Source organism: Amblyraja radiata, chromosome 5, assembly GCF_010909765.2.
Source record: "Amblyraja radiata isolate CabotCenter1 chromosome 5, sAmbRad1.1.pri, whole genome shotgun sequence".
NCBI classification, from domain to species: Eukaryota; Metazoa; Chordata; class Chondrichthyes; order Rajiformes; family Rajidae; genus Amblyraja; species Amblyraja radiata.
In genome coordinates, this window is record NC_045960.1 from 110,894,613 (window position 1) to 110,910,993 (window position 16,381).

The following is a 16,381-nucleotide window of genomic DNA, read 5'->3' on the forward strand; positions in this document are numbered from 1 at the left end:
TTGTCAGGATCGAACCCAAGACTCTGGCACTGCAAGGCAGCAACTGTACTGCTGCATCACTGCCGCACAAACATGAACTCATGAACAAAAAAACAGCAATCATGAAAATACCTCCTAAACAGAAAAAAACTTGAATAGTAAAATTTTAAAATAGTACCTCTCAAAATTTTCAGAACATCTCAAACCCCTATACAGAAAATGAATCTTAGGAAAAACTGTGAACAATCAGCAAAGCAAATTTCAACAAATGGAAAATGAAAGTAAAAATTACTGAAATAAATCAAATACTTGCTGGAGCTTTGTGGAATTATTTCCAAATTTGACATCCGCACAAATAAATTAATTTAGATATCTAGTTTTACAGCAATTTCAATGAATGTAAGATAATTACAAATTACAATGTCAGTCATACAGCACTGAAACAGGCCCTTCGGCCCAACTCGACCAAGCTAGTCCATCTATCTGTATCCAAATCCCTCTAAACCTTTCCTATCCACAAACCTGACAAATATATTTAATTTGAAAGGTTCCAACTCAAAACATCACCCATCCTTTTTCTCCAGAGATGCTGCCTGACCCATTGAGTTACTCCAGCATTTTTAATCTATATTAAGTATAACCCATTTCCTTTTACACAAAGATATTTTAAATGTTGCCACCGTACCTACCTCCTCCGGGAGCTTACCACTCGGGGAGAATGTTGTCCGTCAGGTTCCAATTAAATCTTTCCCCTCTCACCTTAAACCCAGATCCTCTAGTTCTTGATTGCCTATGCTGGGAAAAAGACTGTGCATTTAGTGTGGCACTCCTCTCTCCCCTACTTACATAACACCATGACCTGGAAGTATATTTGTGTCTCCTTCTCACGTCTAGCCTTTGTCCACCCATTGGCAAATTGAAAATTCCCTCACCTGCATCCACCTGTATATCACCCGACAGACTTTGCCCCACACCCATCTCTTTTTCAGCTCTCTCCCTTCTACTACAATTAGTCAGAAGGGTCCCGACCCGAAACGTCACCTATCCATGTCCTCCAGGGACGCTGCCTGACCCGCCGAGTTACTCCAGCACTGTTCCAGGCAAAATATTAGTGCTGCTTCATTGCCATGGGTCTAAGTTCTGGAACTCCATACCAAGTGAATGGCCTAGATAGAGTGGATGAGGAGAGGATGTTTCCACTAGTGGGAGAGCAAAAGACAAGAGGTCATAGCCTCAGAATAAAAGGACATACATTAAGGAAGGAGATGTGGAGGAATTTCTTTTGTTAGAGGGTGGTGAATCTGTGGAAATCATTGCCACTGAAGGCTTTGGAGGCTGTCAATGGATATTTTTTAAGACAGATTCATGATTAGTACTGGTGTTAGGGGCTACAGAGAGAAGGCAAGAGAATGGGGTTGAGGGAAAGATATATAGATCAGCCATGATTGAATGGCAGAGTAGACTTGATAGGCCAAATGGCCTAATTCTGCTCCTATAACTTATGAAGTTATGAAAAATTGCATTGGCTCACACCACCCTCCCAAATGCAATGCGAGATGGGCAGCAAAATGCTGACATTGATGACACCACCCAGATCTTGAAGTTAAATTGAAAAACCCCAGACAGACTTCCAGACCAACTAAGTCAATCTGGCACGTAATAATGAATTAAATCCTAAATAAGAGCCTAGACTAAATTTTTTGAATTAATTGCCATTGATCTCATTGAATTTAAATGAGAACATAAATTAAGGTAAATTTCAGTTTAGTTTAGAAATACAGTGCAGAAATACGCCCTTCAGCCCAGGGTCTGTGCCGACCAGTGATCCTCGCACATTGCCACTATCATACAAACACTAGGGACAATATAGAAATATACCAAGCCAATTAACCTACAAACCTGTACTTCTTTGCAATGTGGAAGGAAACCAAAGATCTTGGAGAAAACCCACGCAGTCACAGGGAGAACGTACAAACTCCATACAGACAGCAGCCGTAGTCAGGATCGAAACCGGGTCCACTGGCGCTGTGAGGCAGCAACTCTACCGCTGCGCCACGATGCCACTCTGAAGATTGTTTAAGTATTTCATAAATCTCTCCAGAAACACTGACTGTGTTTTAAAGCAAAATTACTTTGGATATGTTAACAAAATGAATGTCGGCCAATTACACGAGGAGACTGAATATTCCACGATCACACTGTGTATAAATTGCCGTTTTTAGTTTGTGTGGAACAAAAGCATATGGCTCAGTTTGTGCAAAGCCAAATAATGTACAATTAACCCGATTGTCAGCTTGTTCTCTTGACATGTTTTAGCATTCAGTTCACAACACCACCAAACTTGAACTAAATCAGTTCCGATCAAGGGTCTACTAGTTCTTATTTTTCCACTGACGCTGCCCAAGATGTTAAGTCTTTTCAGCATCTGCAGCTTTGTATTTTATTTCATGAACTAAATCATATTGTCTTGCAAACTTCATCCAATGCGTAGCCCTTTACCTTTTACAGTTGAGATGAATGGCAATTAAGTTAAAAAAATTAATTGTGGCAGTTAATTAGTATTTCATTCATTACCATCTACCAGGTTGACTCGGTTGATAGCACTACAAATTATAAATTTGCCGTAGACTTTTTAAAAAACAATTGAGTGTACAGTCTTAGTGATGCAAGTCCAATAGTCTGCCCAGTTTTTAATTACATGGTACATTTAATTTTCTATTAAATAAACTAAAACATTGGATTTAAATTCACTTCATTAATGATAACCTTTAATGTGAAGGGGCGATAATAATCACTAATGTCAAGTTAAATCAAAGCATATAGAAAGCAGGAAGAGTATATATACACACACACACACACATAGCACAGACAACAAATGAATAAGGCCAGAGTGAGAGCAGGCCAGAGACAGCATAGCATGCATAAAATAAATTAGTTTGTGTTTAATACAATCATGAAAAACATGCAGTTCATCATAACTGCACCAACTCCAATCTCTTCTGATATCAGTTCAAATTCATCACTAATACGCAACACCAATAGCAATGATATTGCATCATAATAGATCCTTATCCTTCATCAGTACATTTCAGATGGCTTGATTGTAATCGTGTACAGTCTTTGCTGACTGGATAGCACCTTGATACACGTGACAATAATAAACTAAACCCAATCGAAAAATAATCGAAAGAAAGCATACAGCGTTCAAAGAGATCTCAGAAGAATATACTTCATTCAGTGGGGGAGTCAGCATCTATGGAACGAAGGAATAGGTGACGTTTCGACTCTACCCAAAACGTCACCTATTCCTTCGCTCCATAGATGCTGACTCACCCGCTGAGTATCTCCAGCATTTTTGATTACCTTCGATTTTTCGAGCATCTGCAGTTCTTTCTTAAATACGTCATTCAGTGGTGCTGATTTCAGGATGTGTGTTCTACACTAGGTTTCTCAGTCTGTACCAATTACTCAGTACCAATTACTTAATCCGAGGAAAGACATTCTTGCCATAGAGGGAGTACAGAGAAGGTTCACCAGACTGAATCCTGGGATGGCAGGACTTTCATATGAAGAAAGACTGGATAGACTCGGCTTGTACACGCTAGAATTCAGAAGATTGAGGGGGGATCTTATAGAAACTTACAAAATTCTTAAGGGGTTGGACAGGCTAGATGCAGGAAGATTATTCCTGATGTTGGGGAAGTCCAGAACTAGGGGTCACAGTTTAAGGATAAGAGGGAAGTCTTTTAGGACCGAGATGAGAAAATCATTTTTTACACAGAGAGTGGTGAATCTGTGGAAGGTAGTTGAGGCCAATTCATTGACTATATTTAAGAGTGAATTAGATGTGGCCCTTGTGGCTAAAGGGATCAGGAGGTATGGAGACAAGGCAGGGATGGGATACTGAGTTGGATGATCAGCTATGATCATATTGAATGGCGGTGCAGGCTCGAAGGGCCTACTCCTGCACCTATTTTCTATGTTTCCTTTCTGGAATACAGTCCTCAATATGCAAATCTAATGAGTAGAAATAGACAAAGTGCTGGAGTAACTCAGCGGGTCAGGCAAATCTCTGGAGAATATGGATAGGTGACATTTCGGGTCAGGACCCCTCTTCAGACTCGTCACCTGTCCGTGCTCTCCAGAGATGCTTCCTGACCTGCTGAGTTACTCTCAACCTGTGTTTTTTTGTAATGCCAATTCATGGAGTTATGGATAGACGCAAAAAGCTGGAGTAAATCAGCAGGACAGGCAGCATCTCTGGAGAGAAGGAATGGGTGACGTTTTGGATCGAGATCCTTCTTCAGGATGTTCATGGGGTTATGGACTTCGTTCCTAAAATCCCACTGTATGTACTTCAATGCTGTTAAAGGTCTTACCATTAACTGTATTTTACATTATACCCCTGAAGGCAATAGTTTACACTTGCAGATTAAACTCGATCGGCCAGTTCTTTGCCCATTTCTGTAGCTGATCTATATTTCACAGTATGCTTTGACTGCCATCCTTGCAGCCATGACTCCAGCAATCTTGCTGTTTATATTTACGTCCAAGTTGTTTATACACATTACAAACATATATTTTAAGGTCATAAGTGATAGAAGTAGGATTAGGCCATTCAGTCCATCAGATCTACTCCGCCATTCGATCATGGCTGATCTAGCTCTCCCTCCTAACCATATTCTTCTGCCTTCTCCCCATAACCTCCGACACCCGTACTAATCAAGAATCTATTTATTTCTGCCTTAAAAATATCCATTGACTTGGCCTCCACAGGCGTTTGTGGCAAATAATTCCACAGATTCACCACCCTCTGGATTAAAGAAATTCCTCAACAGCTTTCTAAAAGAGCGGCCTTTAATTCTGAGGCTATGACCTCTAGTCCTTGACTCTCCCACTAGTGGAAACGTCCTCTCCACATCCACTCGATCCATGCCTTTCACTACTCTGTATGTTTCAATGAGGTCCCCCCCTCGTTCTTCTAAACTCCAGCAAGTACAGGCCCAGTGCTGATAAACTAAATGTTGATCCTAATAATTCCCAATATTCCAAATGCTGCCTTACCAGTGCCTTATAGAACCTCAGCAGTATATTCCATACTAGTAAGCCAGATACAAAAGCACTAGCAAGTGAGATGAACAGATACGACTGAAAGTTTAAAAAAGTGTAGAAGATATAAAATGATCAACTACAGGTTTAAGGTGAGAGGGGAGAATTTAATTGGAGGCCGGGGGGGCAACTTTATCACACAGAGGGTGGTGGGTATATGGAACGAGCTGCCAGAGGAGGTCGTTGAGGCAATGCTGTACCAAAAGACATTTATTTGAAGGGCCGTCACACTTGCGCATCATTTACGCGACAGCCTAGGTTGGCGCGTCGTGACGCCTGGTGACACATGCAGTGACACGCGGTGCTTCTCGGTCACCCCAGGATTTAGGAATGTTCAAAATCCTGGGGCCACATTTGGGTCTCATCATTGCGTGCTCCCTGTCACATGCTGACGTATGCTGTCCTGTGGGTGACGCTTGGTTAGGGTTGGGGTTTTACAGATGTGCTGTACAATATTCTTCCTTCAATGCATGGATTTTAAACATTAATATATTAAAATTAAAGCATTAAATTCAATTGTGTTAAATGAAAAGATGTCCGAGTCGTTCAGTTTTATTTATAGATGTATTGGTCCGTTTCCAGATCCGACCACCGACTCTTTTCACAGGGATGGATTCAGTGAGTGTAGACTGAACTCCCCACTCCCCTCTTCCCCCCTCCCACCCCCATCTCTCCTCCACTCCCCCCCCAATACCCTTCTCCCCTCCCCTCTCCCTTCTTCCCTTTCAGTCTCTTCCTCCCTTCTCCCCTGTATACACTACCCCCCCTCCTCTTACATCCCCTTCTCCCATTCTCCACCCCCCCCCCCCCCATTTGTGGACCCAGCCTGCGACCAGCGATCCCCCAGACATTATCTCACACACGCTACGGACAATTTATACAAACCTGTGTGCCTTTGTAGTGCAGGACGAAACCCAAACCCTAACCCTAGCTTCTGCCTGTTCCTCATGGGAACTAAACTGTTGGCCATGGGCCAACCTGTGACAGCTAGATCCCACTAATAGTACTGCACAAAGGCCACATCATCTGTTTTGGTAACATTGACTATGGGATAAATGCAGACTTTGGGAACAACACCCCCCCTCCGCACCCTCACCTTGCTTCAAAATGGGTGGTGGGTATTTAGTCTCAATAGCCAGAGCAGGTGGGTGGCACTGGTACATTGACAACATTGCCTGTACCCAGTTGAAAAGCCCGCTGCCTCTGGGGGCTTGGAGAGACAATTGGAAGAGAGATCTGCCTCTGGGGGCTTGGAGAGACCATTGGAAGAGATATTGCCTCTGGGACAACTCATGGCCAACGGTTTAGTTCCCATGAGGAGCAGGCAGAACATTAGGGGTTCGAGTCCAACCCCTAGGGGCCTCTGCGTCACATTTAGTTCAGAGATGCAGTGCCCTTCGGCCCACCGAGTCCGCACTGACCAGCAATCCCCCGCACACTATTCCACACACGCTGGGGACAATTTATACTTAAACCAAGCCTATCAACCTAGAGTTAGGGTTACGGTTAGGGTTTGCTCCCACACTCCAAAGGCGCACAGGTTTGCATAAATTGTCCCTAGCGTGTGGGATAGTGTGCAGGGATCGCTGGTCGCAGGCTCGGTCCGCAAATGGGGGCGCGTCGGGGAAAGTGGAGGGGGGGAGGGGTGGAGAATGGGAGAAGGGAGGGAGAGGGGGCCAAGAGGATGTGAGGGGAGGGGCTAGTGGATAAGGGAGAGAAGAGTGAAGCAGGTAGAAGGGAGGAAGAGGGGGGAAGGAAAGAAGGGGGGAGAGGGGAGAATGGTAGGGGGGAGTGGAGAAGGAGAGATGGGGGCAGGAGGGGGGGGGGAGAAGAGAGTTCAGTCTACACTCACTGAATCCATCCCGGGTGAGTGGATCTGGAAGCGGACCAATACATATAAATAAAACGGGACGACTCAGACATCTTTTCATTTGCACAATTGATTTTATTGTGTTAAATTTAATATATTAATGTTTAAAATCCATGCATTGAAGGAATAATATTTTACAGCCTCAACCCTATTCGGTCGTCACCCGCATGACAGCATACGTCAGCGTGTATGTCGTGCAACTTGACAGTTTTACGGGGACTGACGCTCCACAGTCGCCCAAATGTCGCCAAGGCCCTTTAAGAAGTACATGGATAGGAAAGGTTAGATGGATATGGGTCAAACACAGGCAAATGGGACTAGTGTAGATGAGGCATGTTGGTCCGCATAGGCGAGTTAGATTAAAAGGCCTGTTTCTATACCGTATGACATATAATCTGAAATAAAGTCAAGTCATTGCATGATTAACAAAGTCTATGCCAGTTACACATCCGAGTGAAAAATGTTTGAATCACTAAGAGCGGTAAATTTTGAAATCAAAAAGGGAGATTTTTCTTATTGCAGCCGTCTAATAGCCAAACATCTTTACAGAAATCTACGCAATTGCGTTTCAGCAGATTACAATAAATTTCTGAAGAATAGTCCGCTATTCCTTTTGGAGATGCCGCCTGCCCCACGGAATGATTCCAGCTTTTCGTGTCTATGTTTGGTTTAAACCAGCATCTGCAGTTCCTTCCTACACTACACGTTTCTGAATTTTGATTTCACCAGGGAAAAATTTGATCAAAAATGGTTTAAAAACAAGAATCTTGGTATTTACCTAAGTCATCGCATGCAAGAGTTGTAAAGTCCATGGGATCATGTGCAAATCTGATTACACTACAATTCCATTCACTGTAGCAAATCCAGTGTGAGGGAGCTTTAGAAGGCAAAACAATAAACAGAGAAGCCAAAAGTCAGATTGCAAAAGTTCCACACTAATCCACGTTTAATGCACAGCCAACACCGACCATGATCCATTAGTGGGCATTGGACTGGATTAGGCGAGAGGTTAATAGTACACAATAGTGGGCCTGAGTGATTCAGATTTGTAATCACACAGGTTATTGAGTATGTGCACTTCAGTCAATGTAGGTTAGTTTGGATAATTTGCAAAAGGCTCATTTACCACTACCCAGAATCATATTTAGTTGTAGTGGCGCAGCGGTAGAGTTGCTGCCTTCCAGCGCCAGTGACCCGGGTTTGATCTTGACTATGGTTGGTGTCTGTACGGCATTTATAGCATAATCATGGATGAGTAGCACCCTGGCCACTCCCTCTTCTCCCCTCTCCTATCCTATCAGACAAAGGTATAGAAATGTGAAAACACACATCTCCAGATTCAGGCAACTGAATGACTGAATACGTTTATTGGCCAAGTATTCACACACAAGGAATTTGCCTTGGTGCTATGCCCGCAAGTGACAACATGACATACAGTGACAGTTAGGAATGACACATAAAACATTAAACATTAATAATAAAATATTATTGATTAAACATGCGAATTAAATAAAATACCAGAACAAAAGGAGACGACAGATTTTTGGTTATTGAGTAAAGCTACTACTCGTGGAAAAAAGCTGTTTTTATGTCTGGCTGTGGCAGCCTTGACAGTCCTGAGTAGCCTTCCAGGAACTGAATCATCCTACCACAACCAGAGCGCAGTGCTGAACAACTATCTACCTCTCAGATGACTCTTGGACTATCCTTGATCGGACTTTGCTGGCTTTACCTTGCACTAAAAGTTAGTTATTCCCTTCTCATGTATCTGTACACTGTAAATGACTCAATTGTAATCATGTATTGTCTTTCTGCTGACTAGCACGCAACAAAAGTTTTTTCACTGTGCCTTGGTACACATGACAATAAACTAAACTGAAACGTTCTCCCAGTGACCGGGTGGGTTTCCGCCAGGTACTCTGGTTTCCTCCCACACTCCAAAGATGTATAGGTTTGTGGGTTATTGTCCTTGGTGTGTAGGATAGTGCTACTGATTATTGGTTATTGTCCCTAGTGTGTAAGATAGTGCCTCGGTCACTGATGTTTTGGGTTGGTACCTGTCTTTGTGTCTTTTTTCTGTAAACCAGCATCTGAGGAGTCTGATGAAGGGTCTTGAGCCAAAACGTCACCTATGCCCTTTCTCCAGAGATGCTGCCAGACCCGCAGAGTTACTCCAGCATTTTGTATCTTTTTTTGTAAACCACTTCCCTGTGTCTCCTAGAATATATCCCACAGTCAGGGGTCACCCCGTATCCAACAAAGGCTTAAGGTCCGATTTTGGCCCCAGCCAGGAATTGGGCAAAAATTTCAGCACCTAAATGATCCTCAAGGACTATTTAAAAAAGTGCATAAAACTGATACTTTGTGTTTTCCTCACTGTTTTGTGGGATTGGCTGGAAAGGTTATTAAAAAGTCCAAAATTGCTACTTATAGTCAGTCATTTGTATTTGGCAATATTAAATTTGTTTCCAAGCTTGCCGTTGAGTTCATCTAATTCCATTACCCATTTCCACTGATGGGAAAAAATGTGACTAATGCATTTGAAAGTTTGTCTATTTTGTATCTCAAGAGAAATGCATGACCATACTAACAAATGCAAATTTGACAGTATAGATACACCTCGCTAAGCAAATTAAAAACGCTGGGATTTGAATTTAGAGTCAGAGAGTGTAGAAACAGGCCCTTCAGCCCAACTTGCCACACTGTACAAACATACATAATCGACACTAGTCCAACCTGCCTGCCTGCATTTGGCCTATATCCCTCTAAAGGGCATGTCCAACTTTCATGACCTCTGACGACTTTGCCCTTGACTCATACTCGCAGCATGGTCGTCACGAGGTCGTAGGTAGATCATGATGCTAGTCGTAGGTACTCGTGGCATCAAGTAGGTCGGGGCGTTTTTCTAGCCCGATGAAAAATGTCCACGAGTAAAAAAGGTCGTGAAAGTGGGACAGGCCCTTAAACCTATCCTATCCATGAACCCGTCCAATTGTTTCTTAAACGTCATATAAAATTAAGGGATTGGTAGATGCAGGAAACATGTTCCTGATGTTGGGGGACTCCAGAACCAGGGGGCACAGTTTAAGAATAAGGGGTAGGCCATGTAGAACTGAGATGAGGAAAAACGTTTTCACCTAGAGAGTTGTGAATTGTGGAATTCTCTGCCTCAGAAGGCAGTGGAGGCCAATTCTCTGGGTGCATTCAAAAGAGAGTTAGATAGAGCTCTTAGGGCTAGCGGAATCCAGGGATATGGGGAGAAGGCAGGAACGCGGTACTGATTGTGGATGATCAGCCATGATCACATTGAATGGCGTTGCTGACTCCTGCACCTATTGTCTATGTATCTATGTCATGATAGTACCTCTGCCTCAACTACCTCCTCTGGCAGCTCGTTCCACTCACCCTCCACCCTTTGTGAGAAAGATTTACCCCTCAGATTCCTACAAAATCTTTCCCCCTTCACCCTAAGCCTACGGTATGTCCTCTGGTCCTCGACTCATCTACTCTGGGCAAGAGACTGTGCATCTTACCCGATCTATTCCTTTCATGATTTTGTACACAATTTAAAAATAGTCAGTCCAAACGCTGCATCCGCTGCTCCAAACAATCTTACTGAGAAAAGCTTTCTGAAAATAAACCACACCTTTAACTAATATGGTTGAAGTTCTGACACTTATTTATTACGTAGCTAATGATTTAACGTTTTATGACAACCAGCGTCATGGGCTGCCCAAGGCATTATTGCAGATACAATATCTGACCCTTTCCTCTGATTGTCTTCAGAGCCTCACGATGACTGTTTACAATAATGCCCATAATTACACAGCCTTTAAAACATTTGCCATTAATTTGCAGCACCCAACTGTGATCTCATACATGCACAGTTCAAAAACCTAGCTAATACAATAAATGGCAATTATATGTCATTTCTGGTGAAATGCATGCACAAAACAGAGCACAGCACCTGAATTACAAACGAACCGACAAAGGATTCTCCAATTATCTTTTATGATTAAACATAACATGATCTTTTATGATGAAACATAATTTGCTCAGATTTTAAAATAACCTCAGAATCCTGAAGCTCAAACATACAGCACCAGCCACACAATGCAAACGCCCAACACTGAATTTTGTTCACAGCCCTGCAAGAATTCCAAAAGCTGCTCAGATTACAGTCGTCTTGTCTGATTTCCAATTCACGTTCTAATTTGCACTTGGGGGGGATAAAAAGCGCAACACAATAAACTGAGTATTCTAGAAACATTCACTTTGCAAAATGATTTTGTTGCAGTTATATAAAAAGGTTGTAGCAAAACAAGTACGGTTAAACAAGTACGGAGAATCCTCTTTCGTCGTCAGATTATAGGCTACAAATTCTCCAGGCAGTTTTCAAGACTGTTATTCTGCACAATATTTTGAGCCGTAAGACAAGAGCAGAATCAGGCCATTCGGCCCATCGAGTCTGCTCTGCCATTAGATCACGGCTGATCTATCTTTCCATCTCAACCCCATATAACCTTCTTCTCATAACTTTTGTAACCTCCATAACTCCATTAGTAAATCAAGAATTTAATGAATAACGACCATGTTGTTATTTGAGCACAAGTCATAGAGTCATGCAGCCTGGAAACAGGCCTTTCAGGCCAACATGTTCATGCCTGCTATTGAGCACCCAATTACACTAATCCCATTTTCCAGCATGTGGCCCAGTAACTCAAACATTTAACACGTGTTTAGATGAACGCTTGAGTTCCTGCCCGCACTATCTACCAATATTCCAACTATTCTCTGGGTGAAAGAAACAAATTTTCTTTGGAATGCTTTATACATCTTACCTTAAATGTTGTGCCCTCTATTTTGGACACCTCTGCCACAGGGTAAAACGACTTACTAGTTAGATGCAAGGAACTGCAGGTACAGGTTTACAAAAAAGGGACCAAGCACTGGAGCAACTCAGCGGGACAGGCAGCATCCCTGGAAAATATGAACAGGTGACGTTTCGGATCGAGACCCTCCTGTCCAACACCAGAACCTCTTCTGAAGAAGGGTCCTGACCCGAAACGCCGCCATGCTTTTCAGAAATGCTGGCTGACCTGCCGAGTTACTCCAGCACGCTTCATACGGGTTGCCCTATTTGTACCTGTCATGATGTTGCACATCTCTCTCGGGGCCACCAAGTCACGTAGAGGCAGCATGCAGATGCAACAATACGTTGGGAAGACAGGTTATATGCAAGTCTTGTATCATCAATGCTGGAGTAACTCCTACATGTCTGAAGAAGCATTCAAATGCCAAACGTCACCTATCTACAGATGATGCACGATCTGCTGAGTTTCTCCAACATTTATTTTGTCTTTTTTTTTTTAAGTGGCCTCCGTGTCCACAGAAGTAAGGAACTATATTTATATGGGGCATTGGTGGACATTTGATTAGTAAGGGTGTCATGGGTTACTCATTGAAATTTAGCATATAATGAAAGGTCTGGATAGAGTGGATGTTTCCACTAGTGGGAAAGACTAAGACCAGAGGTCACAGCCCCAGAAAAAAAGGACGTACCTTTAGAAAGAAAGAAAATGAGGAGGAATTTCTTTAGTCAGAGGATGATGAATCTATGGAATTTATTGCCACAGAAAGCTATGGAGGCCAGGTTAATGGGCTCTTTTAAGGTGGGTATTGACAGATTCTTAATTGGTACGGGTGTCAATAGTTAAGGGGAGACGGCAGGAGAATGGGGTTTAGAGAGAAAGATAGACAGACACAAAACTCAGCGGGTCAGGCAGCATCTCCAGAGAAGGGATCGGCCAATCAAGTCTTCTCCACTATTCAGTCATGGCTGATCTATCTTCCCCTCTTAACCCCATTCACCTGCCTTCTCCCCATAAACCATGACACCAGTACTCATCAAATATTTGTCAAACTCCTCCTTAAAAAAAATCCAATGACTTGGCCTCCACAGCCTTGTCTGGCAATGACATGTCTTAAATACTGCAACAAGCTCAAAGGTCGCCCTGCGATCCTATTTTATTCTTATCGCGATTTAAGAGACACCCTACAATGAAAATCAGTCACTTCATGTGTGGATACAGGCAATTAAACATGGCATTTTAAGTTGGAGTTGAAATCACATTGGTTTACTTCTCCACGTTGGGGAAATGGAAGTAAGCACGTGAAGGAATCAAACGGGAACAACCACTGTGTGTGTCTGTGTGTGTGTGTGTGTGTGTGTGTGTGCGTGCACATAGATACACACACAAATACATTCACACACACAATATATATATTTTAAAAGTCCAAAATATATAGAGCTTTTTAAATATATATGGATCTTTACAGGACTTTTATTGTACTGTTTACAGAGTACTATGTTTACACATTCTGTTGTGCTGCGTGAGTAAGAATTTCATTGTTCCGTCTGAGACATATGACAATAAAACACTTGACTTCCAAATTGTGACATATCAAGCTGAGGGGGTTAGATAGATATAGATGTATCCAAACTGAAATGAACAGAGAGTATCTCTGGTTTGTCATTGCCATAGAAACAGGGGCAGCAGGGTGGCAAGCCAGAGACAAGATCAGGCAGCATGTCATGAGATCAGGGGCGGCATGGTGATGCCGCTGTAGAGTTAGTTGCTGCCTCTCAGCGCCAGAGACCTGTGATCGATCCTGACCACGGGTGCTGTCCGTACAGTTTGTACGTTCTGCCCGTGACCTGCATAGGTTTTCTCCAGGTGCGCCGGTTTCCTCCCGCACTACAAAGACGTGCAGGTTTGTAGGTTAATTGGCTTCAGGAAAATTACAACTTGGCCCAAGAGTGTAGGATAGTCCTAGTGTACGGGGTGATCGCTGGTCAGAATGGACTCAGTGGTCTGGTTTGGTGCTGTATCTCTAAAGTAAACGTAAAAATGGATAGTCTGAAGGGTCCAGATCCAAAACATCATCTATCCTTTCCCACCCCCAGAGATGCTGCCCGACTCACTGAATTACAACAGCACTGTGTCATTTTGATAAAATAGTTTGAAGGGTGGGAGGAAAAAGACTGTCAATAAGTCTGAAGATGGGTCCAGACCCAGACCATCACCTATCCATGTTCTCCAGAGATGCCGTATAACCTGCTGAGTTACACCAGAACAGTGTCTGAAGGGTCTCGGCTCGAAGTCACCCATTCCTTCTCTCCAGAGATGCTGGCTGCCCCGCTGAGTTATTCCAGCTTTTTGTTTTAATAGTTTAAAGGGCAGGAGGATAAAGATTGTCCGTAAGTCAGAGGAAGGGTTGTCCTCTCACCATTCCGTCCACAGATGATGCCTGACCAGCTCAGTTTAGTTTACTTTAGAGATACAACGTGGAAACAGGCCCGTCGGCCCACTGGGTCTGCGACGACACCAGCGATCACCCCCATACACAAGCACCATCCTACACACTAGAGGACAATTTACAATTCTTACCAAAGCCAATTAACTTATACATTTGAAGTGTGGGTGGAAACCCGTGCACCGGGAGGTCACTGGGTGAACATACAAACTCCGTACAGACAGCAGCCGTCTGAAGAAGGGTCTCAACCCGAAACATCACCCAGTCCGTCTCTCCAGGGATGCTGCCTGTCCCGCTTAGTTACACCGAAGTTAGACACAAAATGCACATGCAGTCTCTTCCTACACAACAGTAGACAAGAACAACTCTGGCGCTGTATGGCAGGCAGCAATTCTATCGCTGTGCCACCCAGCACTTTGTGTTTTGCTGTAGATTCCATCATCTGCTGTCTCTGTAAAGTAACTCCCGGGCAATCGATTCCCTGGTGACAAAGTATCAATGGTGTATCCCCCATCGGATACATTGGTGGACAGCGAGTAAAATGTCATCAGGGATACAAGCAAAGATACCAGAGGAGCTCGAAGGAAACTTTGCTGGAGTGAGTGAGCGGCGATCGAGAAAAGGTCTGCACTCACGCACTCTCATTCTGGGAACCTCCACACACACGCACAATGGAGAACCCAGTTGCCCAACTGGTGTGAGGGGACACAGTCACCACCCCGGGATGATGAGATTCACAGAGCACTCACCCCACACACCGGCCTTTCACAATGTTTTTTTTAAATTGTGGAAGAGGGCCGGGTGTGAGGGAGGTAAATCCGCCGCATCTTCACAGCCGAGCCGCCCGCCCATAGTTCCAGCGCCCAGGTAACGCAGGGCCCCGGGCAAGAAGGGAGGGACAGGGATCGGATGGAGGTGGCGAGGGGGAGAATCAAATAGGAGGACAGGTAGGGGGCAAACAAGAAGGGAGGGAGGGAGGAGAGATGGGGAGGTGAGGGAAAGACGGGGGAGGTGGAATGGAGAGGATGGGAAGGAATAGAGAGGGGGGGGGGGGGATATAGAGGGAGGGGAGGGAGAAATAGAGAGTGAGGGGACGGGGTAGAGAGGGGGAATCAGGTTCGAGCCCCTGCCCGACCAGCACAAACACAAGGAATATAATTGCCGCAGCAATTAGCGGAACAAAAGCTGCCGACGGTCTCCCACATTCGCTGGGATTTAGTCACCTTACCCGGCTCGGCTCCAGCGGCAAAACTGTCCAGTTGTGTGAAGAGGCGCGGCAGCTCTGCCTGCCCTCGTTAGCCGATCGGTCGCGCCGCCTCTAACCGGTCCGCCTGGCCCGCGGACGTTGCCTCTAGCCGGTCCACCTGGCCCGCGGACGTTGCCTCTAGCCGGTCCGCGGATGTTGCCTCCAGTTGATCCTCCTGGCCCCGCGGACGTTGCCTCTAACCGGTCCGCCTGGCCCTCACAGTCCCTCCCTCTCCCCACCCCCCGTGGAGATTGTCTCTAGCCGGTCCGCGTCGTTCGTTGTCTCGAGCCGGTCCGCCCCAAGTTTACATCGGTCTCGATAACAACAGCGGGAACGGCCCACCTCCGCCGAGGGGGTATGGGGGACGTCCCCACTCAGCCACGGGCCGGCTCACTCTCTCCAGGGGCTCCCACTGCCCGCCTTTACCGAGTTCAGAGACGATGCCCATCCATTAACGGACAACCAACCCGCTTGACGGTGCCGGCGCCGCTGCTTCTCTCCCCCCCCTCACCCAGCCAGCGGCGCGCGGCCCGGCTGCGGCTCGCGCTTGGCTTGGAACCGTCCCTGGCATTGTGACGTCGCGTGAGCGGCAGCCCGGGCGGCCAGTAGCATCCGCGGGATCCGTACGGTCTGTCCCGCCCACCCCCGCCCTCCAACCAATTCGGGAAGGCGGGCGGTTTCAGAACACTCCCAGACGTTTGTGACGTAGCGAAGAGAAGAGCGGCGGCCCGGTCATCCAATAGGATGCGGGGAACCATGGTCCCGCCCACCCCGTCCACCAGCCAATGGGAGAGGCCCGGGCTATGTGCGGGCATTGTGAGCGGCGGCCCAGGCGGCATGTAGACAGCGGGTTCCATGTC

At 45.1% G+C, this 16,381-nt stretch overlaps 1 protein-coding gene across 1 annotated transcript in view; it reads right to left on the reverse strand.

Annotated features, from left to right (window-relative positions):
• wasf1 (WASP family member 1) overlaps positions 1-16,088 on the reverse strand; it is a 76,847-nt gene extending 60,759 nt beyond the window's left edge. Inside the window, 1 exon segment of the mRNA XM_033021982.1 lies at positions 15,504-16,088. The gene's annotated coding sequence lies outside the window, so the exon portion shown is untranslated.
• Between the last annotated feature and the right edge of the window lie 293 nt (positions 16,089-16,381).